This window comes from Bos indicus, chromosome 4, assembly GCF_029378745.1.
Source record: "Bos indicus isolate NIAB-ARS_2022 breed Sahiwal x Tharparkar chromosome 4, NIAB-ARS_B.indTharparkar_mat_pri_1.0, whole genome shotgun sequence".
Lineage (NCBI taxonomy): Eukaryota > Metazoa > Chordata > Mammalia > Artiodactyla > Bovidae > Bos > Bos indicus.
This window is the reverse complement of record NC_091763.1, coordinates 38,025,929-38,050,609: the sequence shown is the minus strand read 5'-3', so window position 1 is coordinate 38,050,609 and position 24,681 is coordinate 38,025,929. Positions and strand designations below refer to the sequence as shown.

Here is a 24,681-nt window from a genome sequence, read left to right as displayed (position 1 = left end):
TTATTTTTTATTTCAGCCATATTCAATAATATAATAAAGTTTTGTCCATTTTGATCATATATGTTGCAAGAATTTTATATGATGATGTTCCCAGTATAAATAATTTCAGAGCAAAAAATTCATTTATGAAATTGATGAACATTTAACTTACAAAAAGGAAGTAATGGCTATCATAAATTGAGAAGACATAAATGACTGCAACTGATAAAGTGAAACCATGATCATAACTTATGAATTATTATTCACATTTCAGCCTTAATTCAGAAACTAATATTGTTTGTGCATTAATATGGCATTTAATACAGGGATAATAAAAGCATTCTTTACTGATGAGCAACTTGGTAAACTGTTCCTTATTCCACAGAACAGATTTTTCTATAATTAGCGATGCAGATAAAAGATGGAAAATGATTATTATGAGAAATCTACACACTATACTTGATCTTAGCCAAAAGGCTGAGAAGTGATGATTATTATGAGAGATCTAATTGAATCAAATAAACTGTTGACATTTTAAGTTTATTTTAAAAGAGTAAACTAAAAAACAGCTAGTGTATACAGCTCCACATATATTTTTGTTACAAATGGCAAGAAGATTTTAAAATGAAAGCACTTAAAGAAAGCAGAATTCTCCTTTATTGAAGACACAATTAATTAAACATTTCATTCAGTGATTGAAGTACCATTTCCAACTCTTTCAAAATCTCTAAAATTAAAAGCCAGGTCTCTTCCAAATCCTATTACTTTCCTACTTAACTCCTCAAAAAGAATCCCTCTAGTTAGCATCAACTGGAGAAGGCAATGGCACCCCACTCCAGTACTCTTGCCTGGAAAATCCCATGGGTGGACGAGCCTGGTAGGCTGTAGTCCATGGGGTCACTAAGAGTCAGACACAACTGAGCAACTTCACTTTCACTTTTCACTTTCATGCACTGGAGAAGGACATGGCAACCCACCCCAGTGTTCTTGCCTGGAGAATCCCAGGGACGGGGGAGCCTGGTGGGCTGCCCTCTACAGGGTCGCACAGAGTTGGACACGACTGAAGCGACTTAGCAGCACCAACAGCAGCAGCAGCAGCAGCAGCAGCAGTTAGCATCAACACAATTCAAACATTCAACAAGCAGTAGCTGAATTATGCACTGCTTTTTAAAAAATTTATTTATTTTAATTGGAGGCTAATTACTTTACAGTATTGTATTGGTTTTGCCATACATCAACATGAATCTGCCACGGGTGTACATGTGTTCCCAATCCTGAACCCCCCTCCCACTTCCCTCCCCATACCATCCCTCTGGGTCATCCCAGTGCACCAGCCCCAAGCATCCTGTATCCTGCATCGAACCTGGACTGGTGATTCGTTTATTATATGATATTATACATGTTTCAATGCCATTCTCCCAAATCATCCCACACTCTCCCTCTCCCACAGAGTCCAAAAGACTGTTCTATACATCTGTGTCTTTTTTACTGTCTCGCAATACAGGGTCATCTCAGCACTGTTTCTAACAGCCAGGACATGGAAGCAACCTAGATGTCCATCAGCAGATGAATGGATAAGAAAGCTGTGGTACATGTACACGATGGAGTATTACTCAGCCATTAAAAAGAATACATTTGAACCAGTTCTAATGAGGTGGATGACACTGAACTGCTTCTTTATTTATCTAGTAGAGGTGTATTTTGGTAAAATACTGTTTATTTCTAGGTGACATGATCCTTCCAAATGAATTTACTCGTTCCTTTTCTTCCTTCCTCCTCCCTCCCTTTCATCCTTCCTCCCCTTTCCCCCTTCCTACTCTCCCTCTTTTCCCCTAGTACCCCACTCCCCACTCTCATCCCGAGACCTGCTTTTTCACCAGAGCAAGTGTTCTGAAGATTTAGCCTCAAAACAAAAACAAAACACGTTAACTGCATGTTTCTACAAAGGGTTGCCAAGGGTGAGAGTTAAATAAGATCCTAGCTCTCTGTGGCCCTACTTGTGGCGCTTTTCTGTCACAAGTTTCTTAGCTCAGTGTTCCTGTTCTTAGAGATTAATTGAGGATCCAAACTGAACATAACTGGATCAGTGAAGACTAGCATTTACTATATGACATAGAGCATGTATTATATATGACTTTCAGTCTCAACAAAAGTTGATTTCTTAGACATTAGCATTTAAAGATTCACCAGGACTGATTCTACAATTAGACGTTAGATAGATACTAAGAAAGAGTAGAAGATGAAGAAAAGTAATTAGCCACTATTTATTCAATTATTTTATATATATGTGTGTGTATATATATAGTGTTAAGCCATTTTAGAAATTACAAAATGAGGATTTAAAAATAGCTGGTCATATTTAAAGGATTTTCCTATGGAATTTGTCCAGAAAAAGTAAAAACAGATTCTTAATCTAAGATTTGGCTTTATCTTTCATGGTTGAATCACTCACAAGGTGCAATTCATCACTTGTTAAATATTTCATAAAACAGATACCTATACTGAATTTCTAATGTGGTCAATATATCCGTATCAATTTTAAGACATCAATCTGGGATCCCAAAAGATGATTGATGAGATTTCTTTAGAGTAAAGGCATATTTTCAAGACCAAGTTTTATATCAATATTTATGCTAGATGATAGCAGAGCATAGTAGGGTATAGTAAAGTGCTCATGGCACCTCTTATTTCTTTTTAAGATTAAAAACTGTTGTATGGCAGAAACCAACCCAACACTAAAATTTAAAAAAATATATATTTAAATTAAAAAATGGAAAAAATACCATATAAATACAGTTCATAAAAATAATTCTGTACTATATAGAATATGGTGTAGCCATATACTTAGAAACTACAAACAGAATTGTTATACCTTGTAAATGTATAGCTAAAAAGTAGAATTTCAGAATCTATTAACATGTGACTACTTAAAAAAACTGATTATGTTTTCATTTTGAAAAATGACATTGTCTTAAAGATAAGTAGTTGGGTTCTTAGTGCCATTTGATTTTTAGTGACTGAGTACATTCTAAAATCCTGTAGTAAAGGATCTATAATAGGAACTTACAACTATATCCACAATAATTATTTAATTTTGTAAAATACAGTTTCATGCTAATGAATTTGACACTTTTAAATATACTTTACAAATCAGTGTCTTTGGTAAAATGGGAGTAATGCATAGCCATTAAAATACTGTGAAAAATGAGATTTGATAGACAGTTGACCCTTCCACAACCTGGGGGTTGAGGTGCTGACCCTCTGTGCAGTTGAAAATCCTCATAAACTTATACTCAGCCCTTTGTATACAAGGTTTCTCTGTGTACTTCCATATCCCTGGATTCAACCAACTGTGGATTGTGTAGCATTATATATTTACTATTGAAAAAAAATCTCCATTTAAATGAACCCATGCAGTTCAAACACATATTGTTCAAGAATAAATGTATATAGAAACCACTTCTAATACATAGCATTTTCAAAAGTTACTTTTCTTCTTTTTGATCCTGCTGTGTTGACTGCTTTTGATTTTCATGTATACAATAAAGTAACATAGAAATATTAAAAGTTTGTGAAAGAAAAGCAAGTTAGAAAATAAAAAGACCTAAAGGAAAACATTTGTTTATTTTACAATAGTTGCCTGTATCCTAATTTGGATGCCATGAGTATGAATTTAATTTATATAATTTCTAAGAATATAAATCTAGATATTTTTATTTACCATTTCTATGGTTATACTTTGATATTTTATGAATATAGACAGAAAAACAAAAACACTTCTATAAAAATAAAACACATCAGCTCAAATCTAAAAAGCAGAATGTCAATAAAATAATTTTATAAGCCTAAGAGGCAAAATTAGTTTTTAACTGAAATGCTTAAATCTAAGTGGTCCTTGATAAGTGATACTATTGGTTTTAACTTTTACAAATTTTTAACAACATAAACTTATTTCCCTCTCTGTTTCTATTCCATCTAGAAACATTGCTAAAATATTTCCTCAGAAGCCATGAAAGTACACTGGTTTTGCTCTTTAGCTCACCATATGGCAGAGAAGAGAGGCCAACAATTACTGTAAAGAACATGGGAGCTTTAGTAAAAGAGATCATCAAAGTTACAGTAATTTTATAACATATAACCATAAATGTGGTTAAGGAAGTCTTAAAGGGAGATCTATAAGCAACCACAACACAATGTATTTGTAAATCACCATGATGTACACCTTAAATATCTTATAATTTTGTAAGCCCATTATACCTCAATAAATTGAAATGAAAAAATAAAAAAGTAAGCTGTACATAAAATAACATGAGCATACTAAGGAAACAGCCTCACATTTGAATTTCAATTTGCAGTTTAAATCTCCCTTACTTTTATATGTTTATCAACGTTACATTAAATGCTCTGATATTTAGGGTATTACAAAAATGTTTTTATTTCCATTATTAAATAACATGAAAATAGCTTGATGTTATAATTAGAGCACTGAATGTGGGCAAAATGACAATACTTGTTTCATTTCATCACTATCATGTGCTACATGTAAGCATCAAGGAAAAGGAAAATTTTCATCAATGAACATACTGTCTTATGAATAGTAGTCTTTAAATCAATAACCTATTATTCATAATAAAGTTATTACAGAACAAAGATATACTGCTTAGTTTAGTCATATAATTAGTTGGGCTGAAGAAGAAAGACTGTCTATATAAATATATTGTCTATATTAATATGAATACACTCATTGGAAGGACAGATGCTGAAGCTGAAGCTCCTATACTTTGGGCACCTGATGTGAAGATCTAACTCATCGGAAGATACCCTGATGCCAGGAAAAATTGAGGGCAAAAGGAGAAGGGGGTAACAGAGGATGAGATGGTTGGATGGCATCACTGACTCAATGGACATGAGTTTGAAACTCAGGGAGATAAAAATGGACAGAGAAGCCTGGTGTGCTGCAGTTCACAGGGTTACAAAGAATTGGACATGACTTAGCGACTGAACAACAAAAACAATAAATAATCAATGCTAATGATGTACTAAGGATAATGAAAAATACACAAAAGATAGTTCAATTAAATCTATTTTTATAGTTCATCTTAATTATACTCTTGCATAAGGCTGTTGTACCTACAGCTATAAATTATCCAAGAAAATATTTAGAAAAAATCAAATTACATTAAAAGACCATAATGATTTCCTTTGCATCTTATCAAATGTTATATTAATTCATTAACTTTTGAAAACAAAGACCTAAAGAATATTTCACTATTTGTTCTTTAACTTTACTTACTTTTGTTCATTATAAGAAAACATTTCTACAAACACAACAAAGCTCATCAATTGCATTATTAACAATCCATACTTGACTGTTTCTAGAAAATTCAAAATGGAAAAGCCATATTCATGCCAAATATAATCCAACTGTAAGTCTGGACATGCAAATTACAAACTCAGCTCTTCAACCATTAGCTTTTTTTAAAATTCAGCCAATTACTGTATAAAATCTTCTTTCCTACTTTTAAATATGTAAAGATTCATAAAGAATTTGAAGTGAATATTGTATTTCACATTTCTATGAACAAAAGTTCACCATTTGTCTTTTTCTAATGTAATTTGAATAATATTAAGGTAAAAATGTTGCATGGGCTTCAAAGCATGTATAAAACGCTATTCACACTTAGACCATCCTGGATGAGATAGGTCCAAGTTGGCCTGCCATAGGACTGAAATGGCCATTGGCATGGGAAATAAGGAAGATAAGTCATGGATATAAGTCAAAAGTGGCACAGTGGTAACAAATGCACTTTAGAGACCCGGGTTTGATACCTGGATTGGGAAGATCCCCTGCAGAAGGAAATGGCAACCTACTCCAGTATTCTTGCCTGGGAAATCCCATGGGTAGAGGAGCTTTGCAGGCTATACATAGTTCATGGGATTGCAAAGAGTTGGACATGACTGAGCGATTACAACAACAACAATACGTCAAGACACTGGTATTCTAAGTTTGTTAAGCAACATCTTCCAAATGTCAGATGATGTATGAACTGATAAGGTATTTTTACTAAGAGGGCATAGGATTTCCTCTTTCTGAAATGCTTCAGAAATAATTCTCACCAAGAAAATTTTCAGGACTTCCACATTAAAAGGGACATTTCGTTCACACACAGTTTTTTTCTTTATTTTAACTTACATGTTTGATAGTTGCTGAGAGTAGATCTTAAAAGTTTTTATCACAAGAAAAAAATTTTGTAACTATGTTTGGTGATGAATGTTAAACAGAATTATCATGATGACCGCCTTCCCAGACAACACACAGATTGCAGCTATGTGAGTTCCTGACCAGGGGACCTAGTTAAGCCATGCTTGAGATTCTTGAACTACAAAAACATTGAGTACTAAATGTGTGTTGTTTTAAGGCATTAAATTTGTGGTAACTTGTTATTCATCAACAAAAAATTAATACCAAGATGAAAGCTGCATTCTGAGTTTTCTGTGCACACAATACATAGGGATATTGTCTTGGTAGCAAAACCAGTGGAATAGTTGTGTTTATAGTACTTAACCACAGTGATTGAGCAGTGATAGAGGGTAGGAGATACAGGGAAAATAGGCTATGAACAGAAAGACTGTTGTCCTTCATAAATGAAGAGGAAGAGCTCTGTGTATCAGTTCTGCATCGCTGGGGTTCTAGTATAATGTGTGTAGCAAGTACATGGCATCTAGGCTACACGAAATTTGTAAATGAATGAATCATGAATGGATGAAAACTGAAGTGTCTAATTTTCAGTTTTGAAACTTTAAAGTGTCTAATTTTCTCTACATAGGGCTTCATGCCCGGGGTGCTGCGGTCCACGGTGTCACAAGTTGGACATGATCGAGCGATTGAACTAAAATGAGGGCTAATGCATCAGTTACAGTTATCTTAAAAATAATAGATTTGTACTGTACTCTGTTCTTGGAAAATGTCTGTAAAATTATATTAACACAATGAATCTTAAAATTAAAAATAACAAAAAGGAAACCCTATATTCTACATGAATAAAATAAGATTTTGTGAGGTTAACTGCTCAAGACAACACCTAATATACGGTAATGTTAGAGTGGAGCCCACACTCCAAATGAATGGGTTAGGGATGAGTCTCCCGTTAGGCTAGGGCCAGGGAACCTGGTGTGGGATGAGAAAGGATGGGTTGGGGAGCTGCATATAAAGCCCTTCCCTTTCTCATTCAGTTGCAGAGGGGAGAGTGAAGAGAGACCTTACAATTAGGCCATTAAAAACTACCAGGATGTAAAAAATGTTGGGGAGTCAGTATCTGTCAGTCAATACCGAGGACAGGAAACATTTTGGGTTTAGGCAGCTTGTGGGTTAAATGGCAGCATTTAATGTTTTTAAATTTATTTTTAATTGGAGGATAATTGCTTTACAATGTTGTGTTGGTTTCTGCTGTACAACACTGTGAATTAGCTGTTCAGTTCAGTTCAGTTCAGTCACTCAGTCATGTCCGACTCTTTGCGACCCCATGAATTGCAGCACGCCAGGCCTCCCTGTCCGTCACCAACTCCCAGAGTTCACTCAAACTCATGTCCATTGAGTCGGTGATGCCATCCAACCATCTCATCCTCTGTTGTCCCCTTCTCCTCCTGCCCCCAATCCCTCCCAGCATCAGAGTCTTTTCCAATGAGTCAACTCTTCGCATGAGGTGGCCAAAGTACTGGAGTTTCAGCTTTAGCATTGGTCCTTCCAAAGAACACCCAGGACTGTTCTCCTTTAGAATGGACTGGTTGGATCTCCTTGCAGTCCAAGGGACTCTCAAGAGTCTTCTCCAACACCACAGTTCAAAAGCATCAATTCTTCGGCGCTCAGCCTTCTTCACAGTCCAACTCTCACATCCATACACGACCATGGGAAAAACCATAACCTTGACTAGACAGACCTTTGTTGGCAAAGTAATGTCTCTGCTTTTGAATATGCTATCTAGGTTGGTCATAACTTTCCTTCCAAGGAGTAAGTGTCTTTTAATTTCATGGCTACAATCACTATCTGCAGTGATTTTGGAGCCCCCCAAAATAAAGTCTGACACTGTTTCCACTGTTTCCCCATCTATTTCCCATGAAATGATGGGTGAATTAGCTGTAAGTATACATATATCCCTTCCCTCTTGAACCTTCCCACCACCCTCCATCCCACCCCTACAGGTTGTCACAGAATATGGGGTTGAGCGCCTGGTGTTATACAGCAACTTCCCACTAGATCATCTACATATTGTAATGCATATGTTTTAAATATAATTTAATCTGAAGCTGTAAGTGATCGCTTGGAAAAGGCTCTGCTTGTTTTGTCACTATAGTTTCCATTTTTCTATTGATGAATAAATGTCTGACTTATTTATACCTTTATCAGCCATTACAAAGATGAAATTGTTACCTTTCCAGTATTAAAGATTTTATCATTTTGTATTTTAGCATTTGTGTTACTATATCATATATATCTATTAAATGAATACATAATATTAATACTTATCTTACTTTGCAATATCTTACTTTGCAAATCTATAAAGAATGATATATACACAGGCCTGATAACATAATTATATTATAATAACTATTATTTGGGGGAGTAGTTGAAAAACTGATTTGGAGAGAAAAGTTCTGAGTTTGCCAAGTCACTTTAGGGATACTATAAATAAAATCCAGGTGTCCAGATTATTTTTGTGTTACAGGCTAAACCTGGTCTAATCAAAATCAATTTGCTTTAGTAAAAGAGGTATTCAACACAGTTCAACAGATTCTACCATCCAGTATATGTTAGGGAATATTTTTTACTAAAGAGTTATTTAATATAATTACTTTGGTTATATTCATTAATCTATTTTTTTAATTTAATTTTATTTTTAAACTTTACAATATTGTATTAGTTTTGCCAAATATCAAAATGAATCCGCCACAGGTATACCCACGTTCCCCATCCTGAACCCTCCTCCCTCCTCCCTCCCCTACCCTCCCTCTGGGTCGTCCCAGTGCACCAGCCCCAAGCATCCAGTACCGTGCATCGAACCTGGACTGGTGACTCATTTCATACATGATATTATACATGTTTCAATGCTATTCTCCCAAATCTCCCCACCCTCTCCCTGTCCCACAGAGTCCATAAGACTGATCTATACATTGGTGTCTCTTTTGCTGTCTCGTACACAGGGTTATTGTTAGCATCTTTCTAAATTCCATATATATGCATTAGTATACTGTATTGGTGTTTTTCTTTCTGGCTTACTTCACTTTGTATAATAGGTTCCAGTTTCATCCATCTCATTAGAACTGATTCAAATGTATTCTTTTTAATGGCTGAGTAATACTCCATTGTGTATATGTACCACAGCTTTCTTATCCATTCATCTGCTGATGGGCATCTAGGTTGCTTCCATGTCCTGGCTATTATAAACAGTGCTGCGATGAACATTGGGGTACACGTGTCTCTTTCCCTTCTGGTTTCCTCAGTGTGTATGCCCAGCAGTGGGATTGCTGGATCATAAGGCAGTTCTATTTCCAGTTTTTTAAGGAATCTCCACACTGTTCTCCATAGTGGCTGTACTAGTTTGCATTCCCACCAACAGTGTAAGAGAGTTCCCTTTTCTCCACACTCTCTCCAGCATTTATTGCTTGTAGACTTATGGATTGCAGCCATTCTGACTGGCGTGAAATGGTACCTCATAGTGGTTTTGATTTGCATTTCTCTGATAATGAGTGATGTTGAGCATCTTTTCATGTGTTTGTTAGCCATCTGCATGTCTTCTTTGGAGAAATGTCTATTTAGTTCTTTGGCCCATTTTATGATTGGGTCATTTATTTTTTTGGAGTTGAGCTGTAGGAGTTGCTTGTATATTTTTGAGATTAGTTGTTTGTCCGTTGCTTCATTTGCTATTATTTTCTTCCATTCTGAAGCCTGCCTTTTCACCTTGCTAATAGTTTCCTTAGTTGTGCAGAAGCTTTTAAGTTTAATTAGGTCCCATTTGTTTATTTTTGCTTTTATTTCCATTATTCTGGGAGGTGGGTCATAGAGGATCCTGCTGTGATGTATGTCGGAGAGTGTTTTGCCTATGCTCTCCTCTAAGAGTTTTATAGTTTCTGGTCTTACGTTGAGATCTTTAATCCATTTTGAGTTTATTTTTGTGTATGGTGTTAGAAAGTGTTCTAGTTTCATTCTTTTACAAGTGGTTGACCAGTTTTCCCAGCACCACTTGTTAAAGAGATTGTCTTTAATCCATTGTATATTCTTGCCTCCTTTGTCAAAGATAAGGTGTCCATATGTGTGTGGATTTATCTCTGGGCTTTCTATTTTGTTCCATTGATCAATATTTCTGTCTTTGTGCCAGTACCATACTGTCTTGACGACTGTGGCTTTGTAATAGAGCCTGAAGTCAGGTAGGTTGATTCCTCCGGTTCCATTCTTCTTTCTCAAGATAGCTTTGGCTATTTGAGGTTTTTTGTATTTCCATACAAATTGTGAAATTATTTGTTCTAGCTCTGTGAAGAATACTGTTGGTAGCTTGATAGGGATTGCATTGAATCTATAAATTGCTTTGGGTAGTATACTCATTTTCACTATATTGATTCTTCCAATCCATGAACATGGTATATTTCTCCATCTATTAGTGTCCTCTTTGATTTCTTTCACCAGTGTTTTATAGTTTTATATATATAGGTCTTTAGTTTCTTTAGGTAGATATATTCCTAAGTATTTTATTCTTTCCGTTGCAATGGTGAATGGAATTGTTTCCTTAATTTCTCTTTCAGTTTTCTCATTATTAGTGTATAGGAATGCAAGGGATTTCTGTGTATTGATTTTATATCCTGCAACTTTACTATAATCATTGATTAGTTCTAGTAATTTTCTGGTGGAGTCTTTAGGGTTTTCAATGTAAAGGATCATGTCATCTGCAAACAGTGAGAGTTTTACTTCTTCTTTTCCAATTTGGATTCCTTTTATTTCTTTTTCTGCTCTGATTGCTGTGGCCAAAACTTCCAAAACTATGTTGAATAGTAATGGTGAAAGTGGCCACCCTTGTCTTGTTCCAGACTTTAGAGGAAATGCTTTCAATTTTTTACCATTGAGGCTAATGTTTGCTGTGGGTTTGTCATATATAGCTTTTATTATGTTGAGGTATATTCCTTCTATTCCTGCTTTCTGGAGAGTTCTTATCATAAATGGATGTTGAATTTTGTCAAAGGCTTTCTCTGCATCTATTGAGATAATCATATGGTTATTGTTTTTCAATTTGTTAAAAAAATATGGAATGCTTCACGAATTTGCATGTCATCCTTGCGCAGGGGCCATGCTAATCTTCTCTGTATCGTTCCAATTTTAGTATATGTGCTGCCAAAGCGAGCACTCATTAATCTATTTTTAAAACTGTTATTAAGTAAGCCAGTAAGGAAAAACATAAATACAGTATACTAACGCATATATATGGAATTTAGAAAGATGGTAACAATAACCCGGTGTATGAGACAGCAAAAGAGACACTGATGTATAGAACAGTCTTATGGACTCTGTGGGAGAGGGAGAGGGTGGGAAGATTTGGGAGAATGGCATTGAAACGTGTAAAATATCATGTAGGAAACGAGTTGCCAGTCCAGGTTCGATGCACGATGCTGGATGCTTGGGGCTGGTGCACTGGGACAACCCAGAGGGATGGTATGGGGAGGGAGGAGGGAGGAGGGTTCAGGATGGGGAACACATGTATACTTGTGATGGATTCATTTTGATATTTGGCAAAACTAATACAATTATGTAAAGTTTAAAAATAAAATAAAATTGGAAAAAAAACTGTTATTATAACACTATCTGAAATTAAGAATAAATATTATATGTTATTAGGTGGCCAGGCTAAGGATAAACATTCCTCTGAAATTGTACTCTAAACAAAAAGTGAGCTGCTTTTATTTCACCTAGTTTTCTACTGCATAAGATTTAGGGAACGTTTAGTTGTATGTTTCAAAATATATGACTTTGAACTAATGAACACTATTTGGTGTTTCTACTTTGTACCAATATTATATGTATTATATATTACTTGTTTTCAATCTCTTCGGTAACATCTTCAGGGATAGAAGGGAAAAAAAGTAACTAACATTTCTAGAGTTTCTCCTACTTTGCATTTTTAAATCATCTCATAACTTTCCATGTTAGGCACTGTCCATACCATTTTAGGACAAAGCAGCTGAGACTACAGGAGGTTAGAAACTTGGCTAGGTTGGCTAGTAAGTAAAACAACCAAGGTTAGAGCCCATTTTTCTTCTTGAGTCCCACATTCTTGTTCTTTCTATATACCTTTGCTCATCACTCTAATTGTCAAAAAAAATTCTAGAAGATAATTTTAGAAAATATTCTAGAAGTCTTTTCTCTTTTAATTGAATCTCATTTCTTTTTATCCATTTTCCAAGATGAAATCATATGCACGCTCTCTCTCTCTGTATATATATATATATACACTTATATTTAGTATTAACATCACCAAATTACCCTCCATAACCTGTAGGTTAAACATCTTGAATGTCTTTACCCTCTCCTTACAGAATCAATTATTAATTCCTTTGCTTTTATTTAAGAAAAACAGAAAAATGTGTTCATCCATCCCCAGTTAAAAGCACAGCCATTAAGGTCACTTAATGGCAGGAACCCATTTCTACAAGCAATATTCATCTTGACAGATGTCAGGAAAAGTGATGATGTGAATGAGGAACTAGTCCAACAGTAAATACTTCCTTTATCACTGAGGAAATGAATGCAAGTTTTCACTGAAATATACAAGGAAGAAATGATTTTAGAAGAGATTCTTTTTAAATATGATTTTTTATATAGTTGTATACTCTTTATTTCTAAGACACTTTGAGGGGCTTACAATGAGAAATTGTATCATATATTTACAACATATTTGGACAGTTAATAAGAGTAAAGAGAGAAAGCCATTCTGAATGGGAAGGGAGAAATTTGGGGTCAAGACCTGCTTGCTAGAATCTGTTCAGTTTCCCAGAACTTGCAGCATTTAGCATGGAAAACACATGTTCTCAAAGTGACAATGGACACTTTCTTTTGGTGTTCCACAAGAAAAAGAACAAATGACATAAGTGCCTTAACTTTCAAACACCTGACCTTAAAAAAAATGTTTTCTCATTAAGTGTTCCTAAACAATGTAGGAGACATGTTAAGAGTGTGTTACCTACAATGTATCTAACTGCATGAAGTAGAGTTCACCACATTTTTGCCTCAGTTCACTTCAGTCACTCTGTTGTGTCTGACTCTTTGAGACCCCATGGACTGTAGCACACCAGGCTTCCCTGTCCATCACCAACTCCCGGAACTTACCCAAACTCATGTCCATTGAGTCAGTGATGCCATCCAACCATCTTATCCTCTGTCGTCCCCTTCTCCTCCTGTCTTCAATCTTTCCCAACATCAGGGTCTTTTCAAATGAGTCAGCTCTTTGCATCAGGTGGCCAAAGTATTGGAGTTTCAGCTTTAACTTCAGTCCTTCCAATTAACACTCTGGACTGATCTCCTTTAGGATGGACTGGCTGGATTTCCTTCCAGTCCAAGGGACTCTCAAGAGTCTTCTCCAACACCACAGTTCAAAAGCCTCAATGCTTCGGCACTCAGCTTTCTTTATAGTCCAACTCTCACATCCATTCATGATTACTGGAAAAACAATAGCCTTGACTAGATGGACCTTTGTTAGCAAAGTAATGTCTCTGCTTTTTAATATACTGTCTAGGTTGGTCATAACTTTCCTTCCAAGAAGTATGCATCTTTTAATTTCATGGCTGCAGTCACCATCTGCAGTGATTTTGGAACCCCCCCCAAAATAAAGTCAGCCATTGAAACAAAGTCAGTTTCCACTGTTTTCCCATCTATTTGCCATGAAGTGATGGGACCGGATGCCATGATCTTCGTTTTCTAAATGTTGAGCTTTAAGCCAACTTTTTCACTATCCTTTTTCACTTTCATCAAGAGGCTCTTTAGTTCTTCTTACTTTCTCTCATAAGGGTGGTGTCATCTGCATATCTGAGATTATTTGTATTTCTCCCAGCAATCTTGATTCCGGCTTCTGCTTCCTACAGCCTAGTGTTTCTCATGATGTACTCTGCCTAAAAGTTAAATAAGAAGTGTGACAATATACAGCCTTGACATACTCCTTTTCCTATTTGCAACCAGTCTGTTGTTCCATGGCCAGTTCTAACTGTTGCTTCCTGACCTGCATACAGATTTCTCAAGAGGCAGGTCAGGTGGTCTGGTATTCCCACCTCTTTCAGAATTTTCCACAGTTTACTGTGATCCACACAGTCAAAGGTTTTGGCATAGTAAATAAAGCAGATATAGATTTTTTTTTTTCTGGAACTCTCTTGCTTTTTTGATGATCTAGTGGATGTTAAGCAATTTGATCTCTGGTTCCTCTGCCTTTTCTAAAACCAGCTTGAATATCTGGAAGTTCACAGTTCTTGTATTGCTGAAGCCTGGCTTGGAGAATTTTGAGCATTAATTTGCTAGCATGTGAGATGAATGCAACTGTGCGGTAGTTTGAGCATTCTTTGGCATTGCCTTTCTTTGGGATTGGAATGAAAACGGACCTTTTCCAGTCCTGTGGTCACTGCTGAGTTTTCCATATTTGCTGGCATATTGAGTGCAGCACTTTCCCAGCATCATCTTTTAGGATTTGAACTAGCTCAACTGGAATTCTATCACCTCCACTAGCTTTGTTCATAGTGATGCTTCCTAAGGCCCACTTGATTTCACATTCCAGGATGTCTGGCTCCAGGTGAGTGATCACACCATCATGATCATCTGGGTCATGAAGATCTTTTTTCTACAGTTCTTCTGTTTATTTTAGTTAGCTCTTCTTAATATCTTCTGCTTCTGTTAGGTCCATACCATTTCTGTCATTTATTGAGACCATCTTTGCATGAAATAGTCCCTTGGTATCTCTACTTTTCTTGAAGAGATCTCTAATCTTTCCCATTCTATTGTTTTCCTCTATTTCCTTGCAATGATCACTGAGGAAGGCTTTCTTATTTCTCTTTGCTATTTTTTGGAACTCTGTACTCAAGTGGGTATATCTTTCCTTTTCTTCTTTGGTTTTTGCAGTTCCCCTTTATTTGATATACCACATGTGAGCACAGGAGTGCGGTCTCAAAAAAAGATTATAGAATTTTTTTAAAAAAATTGGTGTTTCTTATTTCATCATGGTTAAATTTTTTTCAGAATTCAGCTTTGAACCAGACAAAACCATTAAAAAAATCTCTAAAAGGAAGCTTCAGTGATTTAATTGGTGCTCATATTACCCATCAAATTAAATTCAGGATTATTTAATATGATCTGGGTCTAACTCTTATTCCTTTTATGACCTTGTCCTAACTTTGATCCGTTTTGTATTCTGTTTTAGCAAAACAAAATTAAAAAAAATAACATAAGCCAAAAAAAAAAAAAAGAACAAAAAACCCCCCAAAATAACCCACTTCCTGAAATGATAAAATCATTGAAAGGAAATAAAAAACACTAATCAGGTCCAAGGGCTAAACTCAAGACTCAATATTATATGCAGCCTCATTATCTAGTTTAATTAGTAGGTTCTTAAATGGTGTAATCATAAAATCCCCTTCCCTCTCTGGTGGATATAAAGATCCCTCACCAAATAGTACTCCTTATCAAGTGATCTGGGCTTCCCTGGTGGCTTAGATGGTAAAGAATCTGCCTGAGACCCCGGTTCAATCCCTAGGTTGAGAAGATCCTCTGGAGACGTAACGGTAACCCACTACAATATTCTTGCCTGGAGAATCCCCATGGACAGAGCAGCCTGGGTGGGCTAAAGTTCATGTGGTTGCAAAGAGTTGGACATGACTGAGCAATTCACATGTCCACTTTTCATCAAGGGGCTCCAGTCCAATTTCTGCTTATCCCTGAGCAGGTGGGACTCAGTTTCCTCCAAGTCTATACAATTATTCAACCAAGCAAATCACATCTTCCTGAAAGAACCAGGGGGCAGTCCAACTTTTAGATACTAACATGCTGGCCTTGGCAGAACTGTTTATTCTATTCCTGAGTACAACCCCAATATGGCCTCTATACTTTAGGGAAATAAAGAACATCATGGCAGCATTTTTTCACTGTGGTATTGTAGTATTGTTTATAATATTGAAAAGGGGAAGTCAGCACAAATGTTTAGCAACTGAGGAATGGTGGATATAGATGATTAAATATCTATAAATATAATAAAAATAATTAAACTTATCTTATGAAGATCTTTTGATGTAACAGGAAAACGTCTTTGTTAGGTAATTTATACCTATATACAAAATACGTATGTAAACTACTTTACAATATGCTCCTAACATTTACTATGTGTAGCTGGGTATAAAGAAGAAAGGAAAGAAAGAGAGTGTAAATTGTCAGATTATGACAGTTTTCATTTTTATCTTTATAGTTTTCACTACTACTATAATTTACTGAGGATCTCTCTATCTATTCATCCATCCATCCATCCATCCAGTTATCTATATATACTCGACACACACATACTCATTTCACATACACATACAAAGAAGAGAGTTGAAAATGACACATGTATTTAGAAGATCAGTAGGGAGATCTGCCTTTTAGATTTCTAAGAGGAAAGAGAAATGAAAATCTTCATGAGAAAATGGGGAATGATATACTCTCTATCTCCCATTAATATATTCTTTGAATAAATGAAGATACTAGGTATAAAAATTATATGTGTAAATACATGTACCCATGGTTTGTGACTTATTTTAACTTTCAAGAGACAATCTCATGTATTCAATGTTTGCTATGGATTAGCTCTACTTCAAATATCTTGCAAATTCTTGGAAGTAGAATTGCTACCACAGGCTTTTTGCATGTCTGCCTCATATCTAGGTTGAGGTTGAGTTTACATTCAACATGAGCTATTTACTTTTACAGTGGGAAAGTGAAAGATTTGTTTATTTTAATTCTACTTTCTATAATCCTATATTATTTGGAAAATTTTTCAAGTAAATTTAACAGTTATAAAAGATAGCTAAATTTTTGTTCCAGTATTTTTATTGACTATGGACTATATTCCATGGAACATGGGGTATTTTTCTAAACTAATCTGCTGATTAATAATACGATATCTTCAAGAAAGACTAAACAAGATATATAGAACTATTATTACCATCTGAAGGTTCCATCTAGAATCTGAATGCAACTATTTATCTAAATCACCTCTACTTTAAATTTGTGGGTTTTCATTGTAAACACTCGTTAGTAAGAAAGAAAAAGAAGAATGGTATCAGTATTTGGTAGAATTGGTTATACTTCCAAATTATTTCAGAAGCAAAGGAAAAAACATGCAAGTGTACAGTGAATAAAATAACTATGTTCATATCTTTCTAACTTAATTGAGATTTTCATTTCCTTTCTTAGGATTTTACATGCATAATTTCTTTGGTTGCATATTGGGACAATATAACAACCCTAACCTATGTAAATAAGGTCAGTGTCACAAATGTAACCATGTCCATTAAAAAATTATTGAAATATAAACCAGAGTGAATATAAGGGTATGTATGTATGCATGTATGTAAACTCTTTATCCTCTTTCAAATATGAAAACATAATTCATTCAATACCTCTTCATATTGCCAGGATTTGAGAGTTCAATTGGTGAAGAGAAGAAAGTGCAGTCTGATCAGCTAGTGTTTGCTTTAAAAGCTGTTCTTAAATACTTCTGCTCACCTTTCTAAAATTTCAGGCCAATAAAAATCCTTCCAATGAGTTTTAGTGCGGAAGAGAGGAAGGGATTCTATAACAGGCTTAGGGTAGAATCCCTGCATTACTGTCACAACTAGTCACTAATGTTCTTCAGGAACAAAGCAGGGATGTCTCCTCTCACTACTCTGCTCAGTATTATACCACAGGTTTTAGAAAGTACAATAAGGACAAGAAGTTTATACAAATTTATCCCCATTGGAATGGAAGAAAGAAAGCTGTCTTTATTTGTAAACAACATAATCTTAAGGATTCCACAAAAAAATTAAAAAACTATCAGAACTAAAAACACTAGTAAAATTATAAACTAAAAGCTCAGTGTACAAAAATCAAATGCATTTTTATAAAATGGTAGTGAATAATCCCAAACTGAAATTAAGAAAGCAATTCCATTCTTGGATACATGTGTACGTATGGCCGAGTCCTATTGCTGTCCACCTGAAACCGTCACTACATTGTTAACTGGCTATACTACAATATAAAATAAAAAGCTTAAAAAAAGGCAAAAAAAAATCATTGAATCTTATATTCACCATGAGTGAAACTTATAAGATGGAAATTATATCTCAATAAAGCTGTTAAAAAAAACAATTCCATTCTCAACAGCACCAAGAACAGAATAATTTGGAAGACATTAAACAAAGAAATTCTAGTTTTGTACTGGAAACTATAAAACTGTATTGAAAAATTAAAGGATACCTCAGTAAAGGTAGAAATATTACACATACATGAATGAGAAGATTCAGTGTTGGTAAGATAGCAATTCTTTTCAAATTAATCTATAGTTTCAATGTGACCCCTATCATAATCCCAGTAAGTTGATACTAAAAAATGTGGAAATTAAAAGAATCTAGAGTAGCCAAAACAATTTAAAAAAAAGTTGGAGTAATTACATTATTAGATTTCAAAACTTAATATGAAGCTACAGAGTAAGCAAAAGAGCGTAACAGTTAGGCATATAATCAAACAGAACAGAATTGAGATTCCAGAAATAAATTCTTATATTAATGGTAGATTGATTTTTGATAAAGATACCAAGGCAATTCAATGGGGGATTGGTTTCTTTCACAGAAGGTGCTTGTACAATTAAATATTCATTAGTGGTTCAAAAAAATGAACTTGGATGTCAGCATCATACCATATACACAAATAGGTACAAAATAGGTAACTGACCTGAATGTTTAAAGTATATAAACATAAGAGAAATTTTCTGGTATAAAACCTCTCAGAGAAAATCTTTTTGACCTTGAAATAGTTCTTAATACATTATCAGCAGCATGGTTTACAAACTAAAAGTAAAAATAAATTGAATTCTATTAAAATGTAAATTTTTCCTTTAAAATACACCTTTAAGAAAATAAAAAGACAAGACAAAAACTAGAAGGAAATAGATGCACTCCATGTAACTTATAAGAAACACATTCAAAATATATAAAGAACTCTTACAACTGTATGAAGACAAAGAATCCAAATGAATAATGGAAAAAAATTCTTAATAAATATTTTACCAAAGAATATGTATGCTTTGACTTTAACCACCTAAAAATATGCTCATAGCTCAGTTGGTAAAGAATCCACCTGTAATGCAGGAGAACCTGGTTTGATTCCTGGGTCAGGAAGATCTCCTGGAGAAGGGATAGGCTACCAATGCATTATTCTTGGGCTTCCCTAGTGGCTCAGCTGGTAAAGAATCTGCCTGCAATGCAGGAGACCTGGGTTTGATTCCCGGGTTGGGAAGATCCCCTGTAGAAGAGAAAGGTTTCCCACTCCAGTACTCTGGTCTGGAGAATTCCATGGACTGTATAGTCCATTGGGTCGCAAAGAGTTGGACACAACTGAGCAACTTTCACTTTCACTCTCATCAGAGGTCATTAGGAAAATTCAAGTTAAAACAACACACTATCATCCACACTCACCCCAAAAGACAGATATTACCAAGTGCTGGCAAAGGCATAGAGAAAGTAGAATCTTTAGACATTTTTGGTAAGAATAGAATATGGTACCTTTACCTTGGCAAACTATCTGACAACTTCTTAAATAGTTAAAAAGAAACTCACCATGTAACTGAGCAATTCCATTTTTAGGACATCATACAAAAATACCATATGTCCAAAGTAAAACTTGTGTGCAAATTTTAAGTGAAACCACAAAAAATTCAATGGATAAATAAATATAGAGAATTCAAACAATGGAGTACTTCTTCACAATAAAAAGAACAAAACATCTGATACATGCCACAACATAGATAAACCTAAAAAGTACTGGTAATTGAAAGGAGTCAGACATCAAAACTGAAATCATACAATTTAATTTATATGAAGAACCCATAAAGGGTAGAATCAGAGGCAGAAAGTAAACTTGACTGTGACTGGGAGAGGAATGCTGGATGTGGCTATGGCTATCAGACTCAAGGGAAACTTTTGTAGTGATTGAAAAGTTTCAAAACAAGATTGTTGTGACAGTCATACAACTCCACAAATTTATAAAAGTCATTTATAACCTGCACATTCACGATATAAGTTATACCACAAAGTTCCATCCATGGAACTTTCCAGGCAAGAGTACTGGAGTGGGTTGCCATTTACTTCTCCAGGGGATCTTCCCGACCCAGGGATCGAACCCAGGTCTCCGGCATTGCAGGCAGATGCTTTACCATCTGAGCCACCAGGGAAGCCCCATACCATAATAAAGTTGTTAAAATAATAATTTTAAAAGGGCTATCCATATTTGGTATTCCTACCAACTCAGATCCAGTGAGATCTGTTACATTTGTTTCTTGTTTCTAAAACTTATGAAGATGGTGGCCTAAAGGGGTACAGAGAATGAGCCACTATATCCGGAGAAGACACTGCTATCTTTTGAAACTAACCATTCTTAATGTTCTTCACTATTACACTTCGTAATCCATCTTTCTAACCTTGCAGATGGAGCCAGTCCATTATGGAACTTTAATATAAGCAAATATCCTTTTTAAATTCAGAAGAATTTCTCTGACTTGTTTTGAACAGCTGTGTTTCTGAAGATGTTAAGATGGAGTTCTAAATAAAAAAGAAAGAGACTCACTTCTTGAGTATTACATTTTATCTTTTTTTTCTGATAATTTCTAAGAGAAAATAACTTTCTTTTGATTGTACACTAAGGATAAGATTTTGTGTCAGGTTCACTTGCAATTATGTGAGATATAGAGAGCTGATCTTATTTTAAGGATGAGTGTACTTATTCTCAAAATCTAAATAAGTGATAGAGCTGAACTCCAATTCAGGACTTTCTGATTCTAAAACTCATGTCCTATTTTCTCCATTTCACTGCTTTGTGCTTGGGTGACTGAAGGTTTTCAGAACCGTTGTACAGTTGTTGATCAGCACCTATAAGTACATCTTTGAAGTTTACAGTCAAAATTAAATGATCTGTTTGCTCAAAGTTATCGACCACTTAACAGAAGACTGTATGCATGTATTTCCCTCTGCATACATCATAAAATAGTATAAAAAAACGGTACACATGTGTATGTGTGTACACACCTATACATATATACAGATGTCTATGAACAATAAAGTTTTGTAAATTCCCTGACTTTGTCTCAGTTGTTCCTTAAGTTTTACTATAGTTCAGTTCAGTTCAGTCGCTCAGTCGTGTCCAACTCTTTGAGACCCCATGAACTGCAGCACGCCAGGCCTCCCTGTCCATCACCAACTCCTGGAGTCCACCCAAACCCATGTCCATTGAGTCAGTGATGCCATTCAACCAACTCATTCTCTGTCTTCCCCTTCTCCTCCTGCCTTCAATCTTTCCCAGCATCAGGGTCTTTTCCAATGAGTCAGCTCTTTGCATCAGGTGGCCAAAGTATTGGAGTTTTATTCACATTTCAGATTCTCCTATTAAAGCGTGAATAACCTGTAGATCAAGGTCTTTGCTAGATTCACTCTAGTAACCTAGCAACTAATACAATATAAATCACACTATGGGTGTTCTATGAATAAATATTAATGAATTAAAATTTAAAAGTATTCAATATGAGTTTAAAAGTAGTTATAAACTATAATTTATTTGAATAAGTTTTTGTATAGGAAGGAAAAAAAGCTTAGAATTTTTTTCACTTATTCTATAAAGATTCTTAGAGAAGTATTTCACAAACATTTTGGCTTCAAGGAGCCATTTATATTTTTAACATTATTGAGGATGTCAAAGAGCTTTCATTTATATCAGTTATAATTTTGTATATTTTCGATATTATAGACTAAAACTGAATTTATTAATGAATTTAAAGCATTAATAAACTCATTCTATGTTAAAACAAATAATTTTTTAAAAAATGCATTTTAAAAACAAAACATTTAAGAGAAAGGTGGCATTGTTTTACATTACTGAAAAAATGTTTGATTTGAATTAAATAGAAGACAGTTGAATTCTCTTATCTGCTCTGTATACAATCTTTTGGGATGTCACACATCATGTAATCTCTGAAAAACTCTACTGTATATTCACAGAAAAATGAGAGTGCAAAAGGTAAATGTTACCTTTAGCATTACTATGAAAATAATTTTGACCTTGAAAACCCCCTGAAACAATCTTGAGAACCCTGAGGGTTCTCAGCTTAACATTCTGACAGCCATATAATAGAAAGAATTAAAAAAAAATTTTTTCTATTTCTGTATGTTGTTAATATTTTGAAATTATTTTGCTTTCAATAAGTATCAATAGAAATATGTTTTTTTTTTCCTGTGAAGTGTCCATGTTAGACACAGAATGGTCTATTAAAACACTATAAAAGATATATTTTATTTCTCCTTTCAGTGAGCTTTTATAACGAAAATGAAAATTCACTAATGACATTTCCCCTCTGTTTGGGAGAGCAGAAATGCTACATTTTACTCTTTTCTCCTTCCTTGATTATATCCTCATCTTGTTTTACAAAGGCAGTTAAATTATTAGCTTGCTATGCTAAGTCACTTCAGTCGTGTCCGACTCTGTGGGACCCCATAGACGGCAGCCCACCAGGCTCCCCTGTCCCTGGGATTCTCCAGGCAAGAACACTGGAGTGGGTTGCCATTTCCTCCTCCAGTGCATGAAAGTGAAAAGTGAAAGTGAAGTTGCTCAGTTGTGTCCGACTCTTAGCGACCCCATGGACTACAGCCTACCAGGCTCCTCCGTCCATGGGATTTTCCAGGCAAGAGTACTGGAGTGGGGTGCCATTGCCTTCTCTGAATTATTAGCTTAGATAGCTTTTTTTCCTATTGATGAAGCCACTGGGCACTGCTGTTTTTCTCTAAACATGAGAGACAATCAGGAATTTAATTGTTAGGTAGTTAGAACAGGAAAAAGGAGTCCAGATTGGTGGTGGCTAAAAGACAAGGAAGGAAGAAGCTTGCAAAAATAGAACAAAGGAAGGTTTGAGGACCAGAGTGAGGACCTCAGGTAAAACAAACAGCATTACCCAGGAGTGCTGTTTGTTTTACCCGAGGTCCTCACTCCAGTCCTCAAACCTCCTTTGTTCTATTTTCACGGGCTTTTTCTTTCCTTGTCGTTTAGCCACCACCATTCTGGACTCCTTTTTCCTGTTCTAACTACCTAACATAACTATTTTCTATTATGCAAAGTTTCATACATATACAAAAGTAGTGACAAGGCTGTAATAAAACCCAGTGTAGTTAATCGTTCAGCTCCAAAGTAATCAAATTATGTCAATTCTGTTCCATCTATGTCTTCACCACTTTTTACACAGCTAATTGTGAAGCAAACTCCATACAAGACATTGTTTCATCTGTAAATATTTTAGTATGCATCTCTAAAAAACATACTCCATTTTGTCATGAAAATATTAACATAAAAATGACATGATAGCTAGAAAAACAGTAAAATCTTAGTATCATCAAATATTTAGTCACTCAAAGTAAGCTTTTGGTAGACCAGCAAATAACAGAGATTAGCCAGGAGTGTAAATTTTCTATGCCAGGGTTTGTCTGCCACTAACTTCAAACTGCTAGATGCTGTTTGGCAAATATTGCCATTTCTTGCTCTAATCTTGCATATAAATTTTTTTGTGTGTGAAATTGTTAGTGGCTCAGTCATGTCAGACTCTGCAACCCCCAGGACCATGGCACACCAGAAACCTCTGTCCATTGGATTCTCCAGGCAAGAATACTGGAGTGGGTAGCAACTCCCTTCTTCAGGGGATCTTCCTGACCGAGGGATTGAACCTGGGTCTCCCACATTTTAGGCAGATTCTTTTTTTTTTTTTTTAAGATAAATTTATTTATTTTAATTGGAGTCTAATTACTTTACAATATCGTATTTGTTTTGCCATACATCAACATGAATCTGCCACGGGTGCACACGTGTTCCCCATCCTGAACCCTCCTCCCACAAGCTACCAGGGAAGTCCCATATACATGTATTTAAATCCCTTTGAAGCACTTAAGATTTAGTTGAAGACAATACAGATTGTTCTAAAAAATTTAGTTTAGAATGAGATCAGGCTACTTTGGGATACAAAGAAAATACATTCAGTAGCAACGCAGGATAAATGTAACAAGTATGTTTATTATTATTTTGCTGCTGCTAAGTCACTTCAGTCATGTCCGACTCTGTGCGACCCCATAGACGGAAGCCCACCAGGCTCCCCCATCCCTGGGATTCTCCAGGCAAGAATACCGGAGTGGGTTGCCATTTCCTTCTCCAATGCATGAAAGTGAAAAGTCAAAGGGAAGTCGCTCAGTCGTGTCCGACTCTTAGCGACCCCATGGACTACAGACTACCAGGCTCCTCTATCCATGGGATTTTCCAGGCAAGAGTACTAGAGTGGGGTGCCATTGAAAAGGAGCATGCATAGAGATAATAATATACATTACTAGTATATAATGCAAAACTATAATCCTCTTTTCTCATTTTGCAAAGTC

The 24,681-nt window shown here is 35.4% G+C and overlaps 1 protein-coding gene and 1 non-coding gene across 9 annotated transcripts in view; both read right to left on the bottom strand.

Annotated features, from left to right (window-relative positions):
• The window catches only part of PCLO (piccolo presynaptic cytomatrix protein), a 398,862-nt gene that overhangs the window by 120,670 nt on the left and 253,511 nt on the right, over window positions 1–24,681 (bottom strand). The gene's annotated exons all lie outside the window — the stretch shown is intronic.
• Window positions 11,263–11,369, bottom strand: LOC139182869 (U6 spliceosomal RNA). The gene has a single exon (XR_011566430.1). It is a non-coding gene; the product is annotated as a U6 spliceosomal RNA (small nuclear RNA).